The following is a 6794-nucleotide window of genomic DNA, read 5'->3' on the forward strand; positions in this document are numbered from 1 at the left end:
CAGTCTCCATAGGTAGGCACCGGCGGTCCGAGGGCCGGGGTGTTACTTCTTTCCCATGATTAATTTGATTGTCGTGTGAAGTGATATTTAAAACATGAGTAGATTCCTTTATGATAATATATTATGAGAAGGAAGCAATTAGGTTTCTAATATGTTTTAAGATGAGTTGTCATTAACGTATTGGCAAGCCTCATTCGAAAGAGACATAGCTTTGGAGCAATGAAGTATCCTCTAAAAAAGATACTTAGGGGCCGTTGGGTTCGCATAAGGGAATCGGAATGGAATGAGGAAAGGGAATGAAGGAGAAAGAAATGGATTCCCCTAATTTAGCCTAGTCGTTTGGCTGTATTCAGGAAACGGAATGAAATGCTCATTGATTCCCTTTGTGACTTTTTGGTTCAAGTTAAGGAATCAAATTATGAGTTTTTAAATTCTTTTATATTTTGTCCAAAAATAACTAGTTATTATCTAATAAACTTCAAAAACTTATTTTTTTTTAAAAAAAATATCATTAACCTGTATCATCTTTTCCTGTAATATGAAGAAAAAAAAACATAACTCTAAATAATATCTTTCTAGCTCCATTGATTACAAATAATAATAATAATAATAATAATAATAATAATAATAATAATAATAATAATAATAATAATAATAATAGTAATAATAACAACAACAACAACAACAACAACAACAACAATAATAATAATGATAATAGCAATAATAATATAAATAAAATTAATAACATTTTTTAAAAAAATAAAAAAAAATTACCAGTGGCACAAAAACTGTGACTGGTATTTTTTTTTTTAATTTTGAATTATGAAATTTTTTTGTTTAATTAATTTATTTTTTAAGTTATTGTTATTTAAATAAATGTTGTAATAAATTATTTTATTTTCATATAATATTATATTTTGATAATGTTATTATAATAATAAGTTTTGAATTTAAATAATTTATTTGAATGTTTAATTATATTTTAATATAATAATAATATATTAATTAAAATTTAGTTGTTAATTAATTTTTAATTTTTTATTAATAATTTTTTTTATTAATTTAGTTGATAATAGTGTTATTAAGTCCAATGGCAAAATCGTAATTTTTAAAGTCCAGGGGCAAATTTTTAATTTAATTAGGAGGTGGCGATAAAATGTAAAGAGCGGCAAATTATAACAATACCCCATAAATCAAAGTTCAAATTTTAAGTGATGAGTAATGAAGTGGGTAATGGAATGGAAAAGTCTAGGGGAGGATGGGGAATGAGGAAATAATAATTTTGAGTAAACCCAAAACGAAAAAAGGGGAAAGAGAATGATAGAAAGTGGCAAACAAACAACAACAAAGGGAATTAGGTTTGTCCATTTCCTTTTTCTTTGTTTATTACACCCAACCAAATGACCCCTTAATGCACACAAAGGTATAGAATTTGATTTATAAACTAGTAATTGTCATTATCTTCTTGTTATTGAAAGAATGTTCTAAATTCAAATTAACTTTTCCCTTAACCTTTCATGGTTGATACATTTTTTGTTTTGGTTTTAGATTTTTGGCAACTTAAAAGGCTCTTCTAATTATGGGGCTAATTATATTTTGAGATTCAAATAAAAAAAGTAAAACTTTAATAATTGGTTGTAATTTTAGTTGCTTTAAGCATGTGTGAGTTTTTTCTTTTAACTTTTTGAGATTACTTTGTTCAGTTGGAATGTATAAAATAAATTGTGGTTACTTTATATCATATCTTATAGTTATTTATACGATTATTCATAAGGTATATTTTGGATTTAATTACTAAGGTTTTAAATTGTCTGTATTTATTAGGTAAAATATTAGTCTAGGTGTTACAAATAATTTTGCTTATTTATCCATAAGTATTCAAGAATTTAAATGTCTCAGTCATAACGTCAATTTCACCAAGTAGCTCCTATCTTCGTCAGGTTTAAATAGTAGCATATTGGCTATTGACAAAGGTTAGATACATTGATTTGAGAAATTAGTCATAATATATCTTTTTAAATCAGTAGATAATGTGTTCCTAACGTTCTTTGTGGTTCACGCTAAGTTATTTAAGCTTTGACTTGTCCTAAGTATTTTGTATAAATCGACATAGAAATTTCCTCTTTGCCAAAATTTTTTAAAACCTAAGCAGTTATTGATTTTATATTAACACATCAACAAAGCTTTGTCAATGAAAACACGAGTTGCACACAATTCATATGCCTAGAAAACATACTATCCCAAAACCATATGACAATGGGAAGAAGGGATCCAATAACTTATAAAGTGTGCATACCATCTTTAATTTGTCGATATGGGATAAATCATCCTAGATTAATTCTTCTTTCCCATATGTTCAATTATGTCTTAACTTTAATTATTCAATGGTTTTTACCCTTATGATTTATTATCTGCACCATAGTTCAAGATAATAAGTTGCAGATATCCAACTTCCTTCTAAATGTAACCATTTATTCCATTTTTTTTATTTTAGTTTACAATGTGTCTTGACATACTCATATTAAGAGGATGACTATGACAATTGTTAGCCTAATTTAGTTGTGTTTCTACTAAAAAACTATCGAATTTGTAAGAGAGACTTTAAGTAGGAAGTACCTTAGTTTTAAAGGAAGGGAGATAATCTGACTGTCGTGAGTTGTGTACCTGCAATCGCAAAGAAAGACTAAACCTAGAGCTAATGTCCCCGAAAGCCTCTCCGATGCTTAAGTCAGACCGAGAAAGGTAATTGTAAGTAGTAAGTAGAAGAGACATGGTGGGCAACAGTTACCAGGGGTAATGGACCCTTACATTGAGAAGTGTTATCAATTTGGTGAAAGTGGGAAGTTACCGTACCATGACGGGATAAGATTTACTTATGAATTCAACTGCAACATGGACTTGATAGTTGGCATTGACTTTTGACCCATTGACCAAGGGTATTCTAGGTATCTTACGTATACGGGATATTTGATTCCTAAAATTGGTCCCACGCATATAGGGAAAGAAAGGATTACCAATTTTATAAAAGATGATCTTGGTCTATATGCGGAAAGAAATAATTAGATCAAATGTCTGGGATCATCGATGTACCTTATTCATAGTGTTTTCTGGTATCTCGGATTTGTTATTTCTCGGACCATGTTTTAAATTTAGTTTTCTTTTAAACCCAACCCTTAAGTTGGGCCAATAGGGGAGTCCGCCTTATAGAAGTCTCGGACCTAATTCAAGACTTGGCTTGATTTTGACCGCAACCCTCAGGTTGGGTCAATAAGGGGACCCATTTATAAAAGCTCAGACAAGAATCAAGACTTGACTTGAGTTTGGCCCCAACCCTCTAGCTAGGCAAAAAAGGGGGGGTCCGACTTATAGAAGTCTCGGACCTAATATAGATTTGGCGTGATTTTGGTCACAACCCTCTAAGTTGGGCAATCGGGCGGTCCGACATATAAAAGTCTCGAACCTAGTTCAAGATTATTCTTGATTTTGGCCCCAGCCCTCAAGTTGGGCTAATAAGGGGTCCGACTTATAGTAGCACGGACAAGGGTCAAGACTTGGCTTGATTTTGGTCCCAACTCCATATTGGGCTAATAGGGTGTCCAACTTATAGAAGCTCGGACAACAATTAAGACTTGGCTTGATTTTGGCCCCAACTCCATGTTGGGCCAATAGGGGGTCCAACTTATAGAAGCTCGGACAAGAATCAAGACTTGGCTTGATTTTGGCCCCAACTTAATGTTAGGCCAATAGAGGGTCAGATTTATGGAAGCTCGAACAAGAATCAAGACTTGGCTTGATTTTAGCCCCAAATTTATGTTGGGCTAATACGGGGGGTCCGACTTATAGAAGTCTCTTGGCTTGATTTTGACCTCAACCTTCAGGTTAGGCCAATAAGGGGTTAGACTTATAAAAGTTGGGATAAGAATCAAGGCTCGACTTGATTTTGGCCGCAACTTCATGTTGGACCAATAGGGGATCCGACTTATAGAAGCTCGGAAAAGAATCAAGACTTGGCTTGACTTTGACCCCAAGTCCATGTTGGGCAAATAGGGGGATCCGACTTATAGAAGTCTCAAACCTGTTTCAAAACTTGGCTTGATTTTGATGTTGGTAACGAAGGGTTGTTAGGTTTCATATGGCAGATGAACAATACTTGTCAAATCATTTATGCCATTATAAATGCTCACCTAACCATTTTATTTCAACACTTTTTCAAATATCCTCCAGTGAGAGAAATTCTTCAAGCAATTTTATAGAGACGCTCTGACTTTTGGAGATTTTTTTGACAATCCATATTCATACTTGGTGAAAGTTTAAACCAGGTATGCCCTAATCTATGTTCATTTCTTCATTGTTCTTGATTTTCGTTAAACTTCAACCTTATTCTTGTTGATCTTCAAGACATTTCATATTTTTAATCTTTTTGATCTTATTTTTTCCTCCGTGATTACCATTGTTGTTTTTACTATTCATCTTAAACCATACCATGACTACTCCACACATAGATGACTTATGTAATAAAATGTCTTACTTAAAAATAAATGTAGACTCTGAAGTTAGGGTTAATAATGGTATCTTAAAGAGGAAGAACCACTAGTGGAAAAAACCTTATTTGCTGCGGTTTTTTGGCCATAATATGCTGCGGTTTTGGCCCGCAGCAATAGTGATAGCAGCAAATAACCTATTTTAAATGTTGCGGTTTTAAACCGCAGCAAAAAAACTAACTATTTGCTGCGGGCTTCTTAAAAAACATGTTCCTTTCCCATGGGAAGTATCTTTAGCGTTTGCACCAGGATACCTAAGATTTGATCCTAAACTTTTAGAAGTACTATCTATAGATACAAAGAGGATTTCGGATGAAGTGTGTTCTCCTAGCAGAGATAGCATTGAGGATCTACCTCATTCATTATATATTTTGGATGGGGGGCCTTTGAATTATTTTATTGATCTTCTCACATTGCATCTTTTAGACAGCGATAGACGAAGTATGGCTAAAAGATGATTGAAACAGCCCAAACCAACATAAACAGTATAATAATACTGTCTACAACACAACAGAAGACTTATAGTGGTCTAAACTGAATCGGACCTGTGATTCGATGATCACAACAAACTAATATCAGTGTTATTTAATACTTTTCACATAATTAAGTAAATACTATTTACAAAATATTATGAAATTATTACAATTTAATTTTCAAATATCTAATTTACAAAATGTATTATAAAAAGAAGTCCTCGACTCGCACATAACACATAATACATGTAGGTATCGTTTCCACAGCAGAGGTAACCTGAAAATTGATCTATCCCCAGTAAGGAATAGGCCCCATCAAAGACTATCAACAATTAAATTGTTGAGTAATCCAACAAACTATTACATTTATAAATATAAGTCATTAACAAACATCTCCAATTTAATTCCTTGCTCAATTGGTAACTACTTATGAACATTATTTTATCCAAATTCAAACTCTTTTAAAAGACTGTTTGGTATCGACATAAATACGGCTAAGAACCTTTAGTTCCTAATGAATCAAAACACGGCTATAACTTTGCAAGTTAATAGCGAAATCAAAATACAGATATTACTTTATAAGTCAATAACGAAAAATACGGTAAATGAAACATATGATTTCATTGCAAAACAAACAAAACTCTATATACGAAACGTCACTAGTGGAAAAAAACGTATTTGTTGTTTATCATTTGCTGCGGTTTTTGTATATTCGCAGCAATAAATAGGAAAAAGATTTTAGAAAAAAAAATAACTAATTGCTGCGGTTATCATCGGGCCCGCAGCAAATAATCCAAAATTACCGATAACACACAGCAAAATTAAAAAAAAAAAAGCATTAATTGCCGCGGTTGGCTAGGGCCCGCAGCAAATAACCATATTAATTGCTGCGGTTATCATGGGGCCCGCAGCAAATAATCCAAAATAACCGTTCACACACAGCAAAATTTAAAAAAAAAGCATTTATTGCTGCGGTTGGCTAGGGCCCGCAGCAAATAACCGTTGTTATTGTATACAACACGCTTCTTCATCAGATTAATTACACAGCCCGCCATTTTTTTTCATAAAACTCGACTACACAACGTTTCCTCTTCTCAAACCCATTTTTTCACGCTGTCTGTCGTCTTCATCGTTCAAAAACCCACAAAATTCCGCCATTGTCTTTCCTCTACTGTCTGCGTGGTTCTTCCTCTTCCGCATTATCATGCCATTTTCTTCTTCTTGTTCTACATTTTCTTTTCTCTGTGGTACTTCTTAAACCCACGAAATTCAAGGTATCTATTTCATTTTGATTTTGTAAATTAGGTTTAAATTTGTCATACTTTATGAATGTGTATGTTGTTGTTGTTTTAAAGTTTTAAATTTTGATTTGTCATACATGTTCGTTTATGCAAACATTTAGTTACTTGGAGTTCATTGATGTATGAGTTGTTTGTAGTTTGTGATTAGAATTATAGAATTATATAATTCACTAGAAATAATATGCAAATAATCTAATCACATTCTATAATTCAAATTCATTTAAATCAATTTTATTTGTAAAAATCTTTCAACAACGCTTTTTTTTTAAATCATTCCTTTAACTGGCAAAATAATGATACATAATCTATAATCCAAAACCAAAATCAAAACGAATTACAGTCCTTCTTGGTAAGCCACTAGACCGGATTTTAAGGGTGAATTGGACTTATGCTTGTTTGTACTCTACGTCTAGTTTGTAGTATCATAAATTTTCAAATAAGATCACTATTAGGTTAATTTGATGCATATTAAAGTCAAT

The sequence above is a fragment of the Amaranthus tricolor genome, chromosome 10 (genome assembly GCF_026212465.1).
Source record: "Amaranthus tricolor cultivar Red isolate AtriRed21 chromosome 10, ASM2621246v1, whole genome shotgun sequence".
In the NCBI taxonomy this organism is placed as follows: Eukaryota; Viridiplantae; Streptophyta; class Magnoliopsida; order Caryophyllales; family Amaranthaceae; genus Amaranthus; species Amaranthus tricolor.